Genomic DNA, 13390 nt, shown 5'->3' with positions numbered 1-13390 from the left:
ACCATTAGAGACCAGCCCCACACAGGAGCCATTCTAGCACACACACAGTTTGATTCATGCCTTCTTCAAGACTCAGCCTCAATGTTATAATCAATACATTTCTTCAGATATGTATTTTGATATACTGAGTTGTGAAGAATACAAAATAGTTTATGAAATATTTGTAGTTACATGCATTTATTAGAATATAAAAACAGAATATAAATCCAGTAGTAGTTTTACAAATAAAAATAATCCAAGGAGACAAAGGCCAGAATAACTCAGAGGTCATTCTACGTATATTCTAGGTATATAGAATATAATTTCGGAATAAAAAGATCATTTTTTTTTCCATGTAGAAGAAGTTGACAAGTATGAGGGGGTGAAAGGGATGATGACTAAGCTCCGGATAGGGACACATGGAATACAAATTGTACTAAGGGAAACAGGTGATCAGAGACAAGAGAATACAAGAGACTAAATGACTAAATTAGTTATCTATTGCTGCAAGACAAATTCCTACCAAATTAACAGCTTAAAAGACCAAAAGTTATTTCACAGTTTCCATAGGTCAGGAGTCCGGGTTCAAGTGAGTTCAGCCCTTTGTTCAGGATCTCACCAGGCTGAAATCAAGATGTTAGCTGAAGCTGCAAACCCAGCTATGGCTTGGGGTCTCCTAATCTCACTGGTTGTTGGTGGAATTCAGTTCTTTGCAATTGCAGGACAGAGATCCCTACTTTTGCTGGCTGCAAGCTGAGGGCTGTTCTCAGTTCCTAAAGGCCACCTACCATTCTATGCCATGTGGCTTTCTCCACTGTATGGCAATTTGCTCCTCAAGGCCAGTAGGGGAAACACTCTTCATTCTGCTAAAATGGAGTCCTATACTAAGTAAAGTAGTCAAGGGAGTGATTATCATACTCACAGGTCCAGGCCAAGCAAAGAGAGGAGATTAGAGACCGTGTGTACACCACTGGATAGGAATCTTTGGAGCCATCCCAGAATTCCACCTGTCACAATGACTTAACATGGCTGAGGCATAGTGAGGAACTGTGGTAGAGGAGGGACCTGGAGAGGCCTTTTGTGCCCTGCTATGGAGTTTGAATATTATACTGAAAGCAATGGAGGCACATTAACAGATGCCTCTCCCTGTGGGGAGGTACAAGAAAATGTTATACGTAATAGTGGTTAAGAAAGTATTCTAGGAAGCATGGTGCTTGGAGAGAGTATTATTGAATGAACTGAGGCAATAAATGTAAAACATAGCATAATCCATATATACACTTGATTCTGTTTATAGTTTACCCATCCTGTTTGCCTACATGACTGCTGTGAGAAAGTAAAACTACACCTTGCCCTGTTGCCCTTGTAATTAAGTGTGTCCTTCACATACCAACAACAGATGAAACAAAAATATTTTTGCATCTTTAGAGACTCCTTCCAAAACAGAAACACCCTATCTCACTCTAGTCTCCCCATTCAAAAACATTTTTAAAAGACTTCAGCCCCTTTCCTGTAAGTTGCTGGCTCCCTCAAGAAAAAAATCTTTATCTCTGATTTTGGAATACAGATATCTGCAGATATGTGAGGATCCAGACAGGTAGGATAAGCATGTGAAAACTGCCACTTTTCCACCAATGAGGATTTTGAACAGATTAACTGTAACTTTGTGAGCTAATTTTTTTTTCTTTAAATACCTGTAGTATCCTTTTTTCAGGGACTCCTGTGCTTATAAAGGCTGGACAGCCCTCCAAACGTTACAAGTAAAAAGCACTTCAATGTTCAATTTGTCTTTGAGTTTTCCATTCACAACTGTGTCTATACCCTGTATCCTCAAGAGAAACCACAGTGTTTATTTTTAAATATAATAATAATACTATATGTAAGCTACTTATTATATGCCACGCAAGGCACTGATCTCAGAGCTTCATATCCTCACAATCAGATGAGGAAACCATGGCATAGAAAATTCAAGTAACTTGTTGGAGTTTACACAGGTTTTTAGTGGTGGAGCTGGGATATGAATCCAGGTAGAATATTTTGCAACAGTTCGCAGTCTTGGAAAAAAAAAAAGTACTTACTACTTTTGTAAGGGTGACCCTTGAGGCACTCAATACATGATTGCTGATTAACAATTACTACTTTTGAGGTGGCAGAGTCAAAAATATTTTAAAACTAAGGTCTAGCCAGGTGTAGTGGCTCATACCTTAGCACTTTGGAAGGCCAAGGCGGGCAGATTACCTGAGGTCGGGAGTTCAAGACCAGCCTGACCAACATGGAGAAACCCTTCTCTACTAAAAAATACAAAATTAGCCGGGCATAGTGGCGCATGCCTGTAATCCCAGCTACTCAGGAGGCTGAGGCAGGAGAATTGCTTGAACCTAGGAGGCAGAGGTTGTGGTGAGCTGAGATCACACCATTGCACGCCAGCATGGGCAACAAGAGTGAAATTCCACCTCAAAAAAAACAAAAACAAAAACAAAAAACTAAGGTCTAATCACTACAAGATTATGTCACAGACGTAAGGTGCTGGGCACAGTGGCTCACTTCTATAATCACAGGACTTTGGGAGGCTGAGATGGGTGGATCACTAGGTCAGGAGGTCGAGACCATCCTGGCCAACAATGGTGAAACTCTGTCTCTACTACAAATACAAAAATTAGCTGGGTGTGGTGGCATGTGCCTATAATCCCAGTTACTTGGGAGGCTGAGGCAGGAGAACTGCTTGAACCTGGGAGGCGGAGATTGCAGTGAGCCAAGATCACACCAGCACTCCAGCCAGGCAACAGAGCGAGAGTCCATCTCAAAGAAACAAACAAAAAATATGACAGAAGGACAATTTTTAGGTATAATATGAATTATCAAAATTGCCACAAATAGAAGTAGAAACACTGAATAGATGAATTGATTAGAGAAAACAATCTGACACCAACAAATAGAAACAATAACAGCAAAAATCTTTAAAAGGTATAAAAGTATTATCTGGTTCAAAAAGTAATCCTGATACAGAGATTTTCAGAGAAAAAAAATTGCCCATGAAAATATAATTTCCATAGGTGCGGAACACTGAAAATGGTAAAATCTTTCTAGTCATTACATAAAGTACATAATTTTGATATCAAAGCTAATAAGATAGCATAACAATTCAACTAAGGACCAAATCATTATGAAAATTGAGGCAATAATCTCAAACAAATATGGAATACAGCAGTAAGTTAAGAAAACATTTCATCAGGGCCAAGTAGGCTTTAGTCCAAGAATAAAAAGATGATTAAATATTAGGAAATCTGTAATTATAGTGCACCATTTTAATAGATCAAAGGCAAAACTTATGAAATAATTTAAAAGAAACTATGATACTCCGTATCAAGTCTGGTGTTAAACACATTATAAATAATTCTTACTGGATACTCATAATATCCTCACAAAATATTTACATGATTATCTTCATATTACAGAGGAAGAGACTGAAATTGGAAGGGAATAAATAAATTGCTAAATGTTACACAATTCTAAGAGGGGGAGGTATAATTTAACTCCAGCTCTGTCTGCTCATAAATCCCATACTTTGGCTTCCATGTTATGTTCTCCTCATGGATGATAATTTACCAAAATCATCCAAAAGGCATTTTACAGTATTCCAAAACCGATTTTTTATTTAAAAAATCTCAGCATATTAGGAATGCAACAAAATTTCTTTAACATGGTTAGAAAAAAATCTGTCATCAAATAAATAGCTATTAAAATCAGAAACAAGATAAGAGTAGAATGCCAGTGAGTATTTTGAACACTGCTGTGGAAATTCTGGCTAATGTTATAGGATATAATCAACAAAGAAGAGATACATTATTTGGAAAGATGATAGAATCATTATTTGATTATAATGTAATTGTTTATAAATAAAAGGAGAACTAAGTGAAAAATAATTATCATTAACAAATAAATAGAATCAAAAGACAAAATATTAAAAGCAATAGCTTTCATATAACAGTAACCACCAATTAGAAAACAATATTTTAAATAATCTCAAAAATAATTAAATAAAAATATCTAATACCTAGGAATAACCTAAAAAAAATGCAGGACCTCTACAAAGAAATGATTTTTTTCTCACATCACGTAAGACTTGAAAAAACAAAGAGATATTTTGAAATGATTGAAAATTGTGAAGATGCAAACCTTTTCAAAATAATTCATAATTTGCACATAATTCTATACAAAGTACAAGAAGTTTTGTTTTGTTTTGTTTTTTGAGATGGAGTTTCATTCTTGTTGCCCAGGCTGGAGTGCAGTGGTGTGATCTCAGCTCACTTCAACCTCTTGCCTTCTGGGTTCAAGCCTCTCAAGTAGCTGGGACTACAGGTGTGTGCCACCATGCCTGCCTAATTTTGTATTTTTGGTAGAGATGGGGTTTTACAATGTTGGCCAGGCTGTCTTGAACTCCTGACCTCAAGTGATCCACCTGCCTCAGCCTCCCAATGCTGGAATTATAGGTATGAGCCACTGTGACCAGCCCAAGATTTTTTAAATTTGAAAATTAACTCCAATACTCACCTTAAAGAATGCTGAGACAATAACTGCTAAAATAAATTTAAAATACAGAGAAATGAAAGAGTTGGGGCCACCATGTCAGAAACAGACTACAATACAAATTATAATGGGACATATAAACTATGATATGGTTCTGCTACAATAATTAATAGACGGTTACAGAAATAGCCCAGATACAGAAATGTATATACCAATTAAAAGATGGATTTAATAAAAAATCAGTGAAGAAAAGAGCACTCATTTTATAAATGGCATTGAATTAACTATTCAAATAATTTAAAATGTATCTTGCTATCTCATACTACATGTTAAAATAAATACACATAAATGGTATGTTAAATTTTAAAATAAAATCATAAAGGATTATGTAAAATACAGGTGGTTATTTATCAGCTATTGAGCCTAGCAAATAATTTCTAAACATAAAGGTAGTGAAATGTGTCAGAGAGTAATAGTAGATTTGACTGCAGTAGCAAAGGTGAAACACATTTATGTATCAGAGAGTATAACACTCAAAAGGCAAACACGAAACTGGAAAAAGAATTTCCAGAGACATAACACACAAAGATAGTTCATAAGCAAAATATTAACATCTCAATGGATAAATGGGCAAAGAACATAGATCAACAAGTTGCCAAACATCCTTATAATTATCCAATAAGCATTTGAAATTTTAGAATTTTTTTTTTTTTAAAAACTGATGCTTAATGCTGTTGAATGTGAGGAGAAATAGTCACGACACTGACAGTAGCTGTGTAAATTAATAGCTTTGGCCACATCTATGAAGAATCATAAAATCATCCATGCCCTTTGATTGCCTCTCCTAGGAACTGTCCAATAGAAACAATTAAGAAGGTGAAAAAAGATGTAATGCAAAGCTATTCAAGGCCATATCATTCATTCCAGGCAGAAGCACAAACATTCAACCATAGAGGTACATCCGAAAGTACAATATTATACAGTCATTGAAAAATCATGTTTTGAAAAATATTTAATGTCATGAGAAAATTTTCCCAGTCAAGTGAACGTAAGTAAGATATAAAACTTTGTCTAGACCATAATTGTGATTCTGTGATGTAACCATATATGCAGAGAAAAAAAACTGGAAGGAAATATGCCAAAATGTTACAGCAGCTATCTCTGAATACTAAACTAGGTGATTTTTATTTTATACACTGAATATCCGAATAAAATTTATGAAAGAATAAAAACAATATTGTCATGAGAAATCAGAAGCTGGACACACTGGTCATGACCTTCTAAGGACGTAAGGAAGCCTTTGCCTTTTATGTTCCTCTAATTTTACTGCATGATCTCAGAGGGAAATGAGTGGAGTGAGTGTCCCATCAGCCACCTTGGCCTCTGGAAAGAATTGTCCCAGAAGCCATCTCTCTATCAAATCTGGCTAATTCCTTCTCTGCTCCTTCAGCTCTGGCCTCTTCCTGCTCACCTCTGCCAATCTCCTTTCCTTCCACTCAAAGTCTGGCCACAACAAAAAAGAAAGCAGGTTTGGAGAGAGGTCAGTATGCTGGGTTATTGTGTTTGTGTGTTTCTCCAAAAGTGCATTCTGCTGCTGCTAAATTATCATTCCATAACACTATCTACACTGGAAAGATCTTTCTCAAAAAAAAAAAAAAAGAAGAAGAAGTATACTCTTGAAAATGCCTGCAATGCCTACTGTGATGGTGACATCAGAAGTCTATTTCTCCTTCACAAGTATAGTTCATGGAGAGTTATTGAAACCGTATCATTTAATCACTCAACAATATTAAGCAAATCTTTGTGGGGTGCTCTCTATGGTTCTGGGAAATATAATGTGATCGTGGGTGGCTGAATCATGGTCCTCAGAGATGTCCATATCTTTATCCTGAAACTTGTGAATAAGTTACCTCCTATGGCAATACTTATACATGTGATTGAGGTAAGGATCTTGAGACAGGGAGCTTATCCTGTATTATTTGGGTGGGCCCAAATAATCACAGAGATCTTTACAAGGAAATAGGCAGAAGATCAAGATAGCTGTTGTCCTTGAAAAGTATTTTTTGCAACTTTCCAGACTCCCATGATTACAGGGGACACAGTTATGCAAATATGGCCTCCATTTTTATAAGAAATGAAGGAATTAAAAAATAGAAGTAGATGAAAACTCTTTGGCAACATATGTTTTAATTATAAAATTAGCAGGCACAGACTCCCCTTCCCAATTAGTTTTTAAGTCAAATCAATCAAATTTCAAAGAGCAGCTATGCATTTATTTTTAAAATTTAATTAGGAAGAAATCTGAAGCAATTAAAGAATGTTATCAATTATAATGCATTACCATGAGAAAACCCCAACAACCCTTAAGTATGATTGAATATTTTGTACTCTATAACAATGAACTAGGTTTAGCCATTTAAAAAAATTAACTCCTGAGCTTAAAATAATCTCAACAAGTCAAACAGGTCTAAGTGAACCTGCAGTGAACCTAGGAGAGAACTTTCTCATGCTACACCCTTCTTTGCAGTAAGGGGAGGGTTTGATCACAGAGGGAATACCTTTGTTTCATCTTGTCCTGTTAATATATTAATAAGTTCAACTGCCAGCTGTTCGTTTTCATGATGACAGAGGGATATCTTTATTTCTATTTATCCTGTTTATAATCGGGACACCATGACCCTCTTCTTTGAGATGAATGATTTCAAGCTTAATGGAAATTTAAAGTACTATATAGCAAAACTCTATGATCTGAGTCCTGGAGGGGAAGGGGTGAGTAGGCATTAGATAATAAATCACCAATGAAAGCCAAGAAAACTCGAGAGAGCCTGATCATTTTGGTCCATAGAATGTGTCAGGGGTTAGTGCTCTGCAAATCGGAGGAGATGGGGAATGAAGGTTTCATAATTTAGTGATCACCCAAATGGTACTGGAGGAGTTTGGACTATAAAGAGAAAAGTAGTTGCTTCTTGCTGACCATCAAGATTGCTACAGGTTTCAAGGAAAGAGAGCACTAGTCATCACAACGACTTCATTTGGTAATTATTTATGAAGTACCTTCCTGCCCTTGATGACAAATTCTTTCTTTCTTTGAAACCTGTAGCAATCTTGCTGGTCAGCAAGAAGCAAGTACTTCTTTAGAGTTCAAACTCTTATGATACCAGTTGGGTGACCACTGAATTATGAATCCTTCTTTCCATTTGCAGAGCACTGACCCCTGACACATTCCGAGTACAGAAATGGTCAGACTCTCTTGAGTTCTCTTGGTTTTCATTGGCGATTTATCATTAAAAATGTAAGTATAACTTAACTTTAAAAAAGACTCACATATATGAAATAATCAGCATAATCAGATAGAAACACAATCCAGGGATCAAAATGCTATTTTTAAAAAATCTTCTAAAAGTCTCCATTGCAAAAACGATCACTGCTCAACTCTGAGAAAAGTAATGATCCCAAAAGAGGTTAACCAGAATGAAATGTACGATGTTGGTCATTAATGATTAGATAACTATATAAACAAGTTTTCGGAGGCACTTGCTATCAATTAGGAAAGCTAAAATACACAGAGAAGCAGGCCTTGTCCCGGTTTGTTCATCGGCGAGAGAAGCAGCCTTTAGTTAGGGGTCTTTATTAAAATAGACTTGTATACCTCCCACCTTGACAACCTAAAAGTTCATTCCCTGAACATAAACACAACCCATTAAAGCACCTGTCATGAGGTTATTACAAAACATCTAAAAATATAAAACTTGATCTTTGAATATTTATAACAGATTCAGGTTGTTTGGCTAAATGTATATTAAATGTTCAAGAGTCAGCAAGTTCTGGGTATGAAAACTAAAATTTAAACATAGAAATGCCCTTTCAGAGAAAGAAAACCCCTGCCACTTGCTTTGGAGAGGAAGAGCACAAGCCAACGGATGACAGGGAAGGACTCTATGCCACTAGTTAAAAATAAATGCCAAAGAAGCCCATGCAGAAGCAGGCCAGAAAGGTGTGAATTTAGAGAATGGCAAACTAAACAGCTAAAATAAGGTCAAGGACAGATGTCAGACAGAAGGAAATCAAAGCAGGAATGGCTTGAGTTTGAAGGCAAAGGCAGAATTCTGAATTTGACAGAGGGAGGGATGGGCAGCCATGTGGCTAGAGGGTGATTGTAAATTTGGCGGATGAAAGACAAAGTATGAAAGGGAAAATCAGTTCTTTAGAAATGATTATTAAAAATTCTTGAAGGCAAGCTACTTACAGGCATACTTCAGTACAAGCATGGTGAACACTGTATAGCAATATAAGGAATGTTCCTTATTTTAAATCAGTTCTCAACTATTTTCATGGATTTCACATATATATGACCCATTTCTGACATCAGGGAAGGTCATTTTCATATTAAAATTCAGTATGTCATGCCACTGTCATATTAACTATCCTCAGGAGGGTCTGATGGCTGGTTGACAGAAATGGGCATTTTGGGAGGAAATTCCCAGGACCAAGTAACCCAGCTGGAGAATACTGCTGGAGGAAAGACAGCCGTACTATATATTAACTCAGCAGGGAAAACAGCGAAATTGTTCTTCCTGCTTATTAATAGACCAACATTTAGTCCAACAGCTCTAATTTTCTGTGGAATTTTTGACTTTCTCTCTTGAAAACTGAAAGTCATGTTAATGGTTTTCTGCATAATGCTTGTCTACGAATTCTGTGACTATTTGCATATGGTTTAGGGATGTGATGGAAGATTTTTTCAAAATAGGGAAGCCGGTCCAAAGAATATGAGCCCTGTCTTTTCCCTAAATACTATATATGTGAGACTATCTTAATTCAAAGGAGGCAATATAGTGACATGCTTTTCTGTGCTCGTTTTAGTAATAACTTGTAATAATGGGAAAAAAAGATTAAGTTTGAATGAATAATAGGCTAAAAAAGAAGATACTAATTTGGTTCTTAAGTTTTTAGTGGGACTTACTGCTTTGATTCATAAGTAATAATCAAAAGGGCAGAAATGAGACAATCTAACATCTAAGCATTCAAATGAACATTTTAAGAATGAATGAGGAAGGAAAGGAGGGAAGAAGGAGGAAGGGGAGAAGGAAGAAAAGAGGGGAGTTAGCTGGGAAGGAAACAGAGGGAGGAAGGGAGAGAGAAGGAAGGAAACTAGACACCCTTAAAGAAAGCATCATAACTTAATATTTAAGATTCATATTTAATACAACGGAAAATCTCGTTTAAATATTTAAGAAAGAAAACTTCCATGGGTATAATGCACAACTGTAGCTTAGAGACCATGTGGTATGTATTCATAGTCTGAAAAGTCTTTGTATTTATTCTTGGGAAATAAGGACTAAATACTCAAAAAGAAATTCCTGCAGAGAGGCAGGTAAATGGGCAGTACGATGTACAGCAGATCCCACATTTACACATTGGCAACCCTTACAAAAGCTGATTTGCCCTAACATTTATTTCCTCTGAACATTTACTTATGAGTGTCAAAGTCTGAAAGAAACCTCATTACAAAAAGTGACATTTTATCTCCATTTGTGCATTTATGAACATATTCTACATTTTTCTGAAGTGTTATTTACTCTTTATTTTAAAAATGTACCACCCGATTTATCTATGAGGTCTTTCAGTCTCCATTCATGACAACCTTTGTACTTACTGTTCCTAAAAACTCAAAGATGAGTTTCTGAGCTTTGTAATGAACTTAATCCTTCTGTACAAATTAAACCAGGTGTTATAAAGTGTAGGTAAATGAAAAACTGAGGTTAAAAAAAGAAAGACCAATCTATAGTAGGCTCAGTTTTTTTTTTTTTTTTTTTTGAGAGAGAGAGACTAAGGTGCATACAGTCAACTGGTGTGAAGGTCACCAAACAAAATGTTGCAATCTTAAAGTGCCATTGACATGCAGTCAGTGTGCTGCAGCAGCTCAGTACTAATCCGTGCAGCTCTTTCTCTTTCCTTGTTATTGTTTCAGAATCACTCATAAATGTGCATTATGAAGTCTGTTGTATTTGCAGGAAAATTTTCTAAAGATTAGACAAGTTTTTCTTTAAATTGAAATAAAAATACTTAAATAATATAACTTTTAAAAATTTGGTTTCCCACACACAGCTTTTGTTATAGGAAAAGTGACCCACCAGCTCAAAACTCCATAAATATTTCCTTGTGATATATATGAGCTATGACAAGTCTGTCCTTAATTATTTATTATCCACTTACTAATGATGTCTAAATTACCAAATTATTTCAGTTGAAGATTTTCTGATTTTCCTGGGAAAGAGCTGAAAGCCACAAGCCACTACAAGTACTTTTTTTTTTTTTTGAGACAGAGTCTCGCTGTGTTGCCCAGGCTGGAGTGCAGTGGTGCGATCTCGGCTTACTGCAACCTCCGCCTCCTGGGTTCAAGTGATTCTCCTGCCTCAGCTTCCCAAGTAGCTGGGACTACAGGTGCCTGCCACCATACCTGGCTATTTTTTTTTTTTTTTTTTTGTATTTTTAGTAGAGACAGGGTTTCACTATGTTTCACCAAGCTGGTCTTGAATTCCCGACCTCGTGATCCACCTGCCTCAGCCTCCCAAAGTGCTGGGATTACAGGCGTGAGCCACCACGCCCGGCTTACATGTACCTTTAGCTTTCAAAAGTCAGAGTCAAAATCAGAAGGAAGCATTTCTGGTTCGGGGACCTCTATTCTCTTTCACCTGCTCCTGACCTGTTTTCCTGTTGGTGATGACAGCTCCTCGTAAAGCAAATAGCTCCCCACTCTGAATGGAAAGGCTCATCTCCTCAGTCCATGTTGCAAGCACAAATCTCCCTGATAGTCATTTAGGGAGTGAATCAGACTTGCAGCCAATAAGCACAAAGCTGACCTTTAAACCTCAGCCTTTAATAGAGCATTGGGTTATTTTACTTTGTGTTTGTTCAACATTTCCAGGGGTCAAAGGGCCTGTTTTACTGACGTGGGGTGAACCGGGGAACCTTGCTTCAATTTCCATGTTGCAACTGATAGAAAATCAGGGGTCGGGGGCTGGGCTGGGCTGGTAGGGGCCTAGCCCCAACTCAAGTATGCCCAGTATCACAGGTGTTAGAACACATTCTGAAGTCTTTAGCATTTAGAGATGACTAGATTGCACAAGGCTGAGGACTAGCCCTTAGCTAACAACTATGGGAGAAATCAGAAAGAGTCTTGGGGGCTGGGGAGTAAGCTTTCACCTTTTCCCAGTACTGCACCAAATGAGAGATCTTGAGGTGAAAGGAGAAATCAGTAATACTGATTCTGTCTTTATTTAAACATCAATATTTAATTTATCATGGGTATTTGTGCATTAGTTTTGATTTTTAAAAGTAGTGCATTAAAATAATATTTGTTGTGACTGCTTGGATTTTTGGCACTCCCTTCCGTTTGGTGCCCAAGGTGCGTGCCTCACTTCCTTCACCCTAGTCCTAGCCCTGGCCTGTCACCTCATGGTTCCCATCCAACATTTTCATCTAAAATGGGAGTAGATCTAGGCAGGCTGGTGGAGATGCTTACAGCAGGGCTGAGAAGGGGAAAAGTGTCCAAGTCATCCAAGAAAATCATTACTGAGCTTGTAATATGTGCCAGATGTACATTCCTTTGGTCCTCACCTATGAGGAAGGCCTACTAATCTTCTGCTGAGAAAGATGAGGCTCTGAGAAACATGCTTCCTTCTACTTTTCTCCATCCCAGGAACTGGCTCTATAAACCACCTGGTGCTCAAGCAGACACCTGGGGGCTGTCCATGACCCCTCCTCTCTAACCCACTTGTAACTATTTATGATCACTCAAATAGTAAATGGAGGGGTAAAGTTCAAAAGATGGCCTGTTTGATGACAATGCCCACACTTTTTTTGCTATATCTGCAACGTCTCCCAAGAAAACTGGGCTTGTTAAATTGTTCTGGCATCCTATTGGCTGGTCCAGGACAAGGCTAAATTACTTTTAAGTGCTGTTTTGCAGATTTCTCCAGTATATTTCAGTTTGAATTTGAATACCAGCTCTCTCTCTGGCCCAGGATGCTACTTTGAGTCCGACATCTCCACTCAGATATCTCACATCCATCCAAACAAACAACTCCAAAATAAGATTCTTGAACTTCCTCTCAAATCCTGATTCTCCCCAATTTCCTCCATCTCAGGCACTGTCACCGCCAAGTGCCTTGTACACAAGCTGGATACCTGTCAGTTGTCTTTGAAACTTCCTTCCTCTTCTCCATCCAAACCATCACCAACTCTTGTCTATTTCAGTAGTCAAAACAATTAATAGCAGCAACAGTTATTAAATCATTCACTATGTGCCAAGTACTCTTGTGATGCATATACAGCATTATTAACACATTCGATTTTCATAACAACTTCACATCATGGCTCCTATTATTATTTTCATTTAATGGTGGCATAGGAAAATTAATTTGCCCAAGGTCATACAGCTAGTAAGAGAGGAAATTAGTATTAGAACCCAGTCATTCTGGCTTCAGAACACACACTTTTAACCATGACATTCTATGTCCAAGATAATCCCCAGTCCACTCACCTTAATTCGTTTTCCAGTCTCATTTTAGTTCAAGCTCACTCATTTTAGTCATTGCTCACTCTAGCAACAGCAAAGGTCTCCCAAGTGGTTATCTGGGTTCTATTTCTACCTCATTTCCACACATCAATCTTCATAAAGCAGTCAGCAGGATCATCTTAAAGTTTACGTTGGATCACGCCATTTCTGCTGCTAAAATCCACAAAACCACTCAACTACTTTCTGAATGAAATTCAAACCCCTTAATGTGGTCTCTAAGGTATATGTAAACCGGCCGCTTTCCTCTTCCCAGACTTTGTCTCCTACCCCTCTCTACCTTACCATCTTTCTATTCCACTGGCC

General features: G+C 37.4%; 1 protein-coding gene across 13 annotated transcripts in view; it reads right to left on the bottom strand.

The window, feature by feature from the left end:
- Positions 1–13390, bottom strand: part of LOC105488927 (thyroid hormone receptor beta) — a 381615-nt gene that overhangs the window by 326692 nt on the left and 41533 nt on the right. Inside the window, exon 1 of one of the 13 annotated variants that reach the window (XM_071090816.1) lies at positions 902–1884. The exons of the other annotated variants lie outside the window; for them this stretch is intronic. The gene's annotated coding sequence lies outside the window, so the exon portion shown is untranslated. Of the gene's footprint in view, positions 1–901; positions 1885–13390 lie in introns of those variants that run through there. 13 annotated transcript variants of the gene reach the window in all.

Source organism: Macaca nemestrina, chromosome 2 (assembly GCF_043159975.1).
Source record: "Macaca nemestrina isolate mMacNem1 chromosome 2, mMacNem.hap1, whole genome shotgun sequence".
Lineage (NCBI taxonomy): Eukaryota > Metazoa > Chordata > Mammalia > Primates > Cercopithecidae > Macaca > Macaca nemestrina.
Note: the sequence above shows the minus strand (reverse complement) of the source record. Positions and strands in the feature narration are given on the sequence as shown.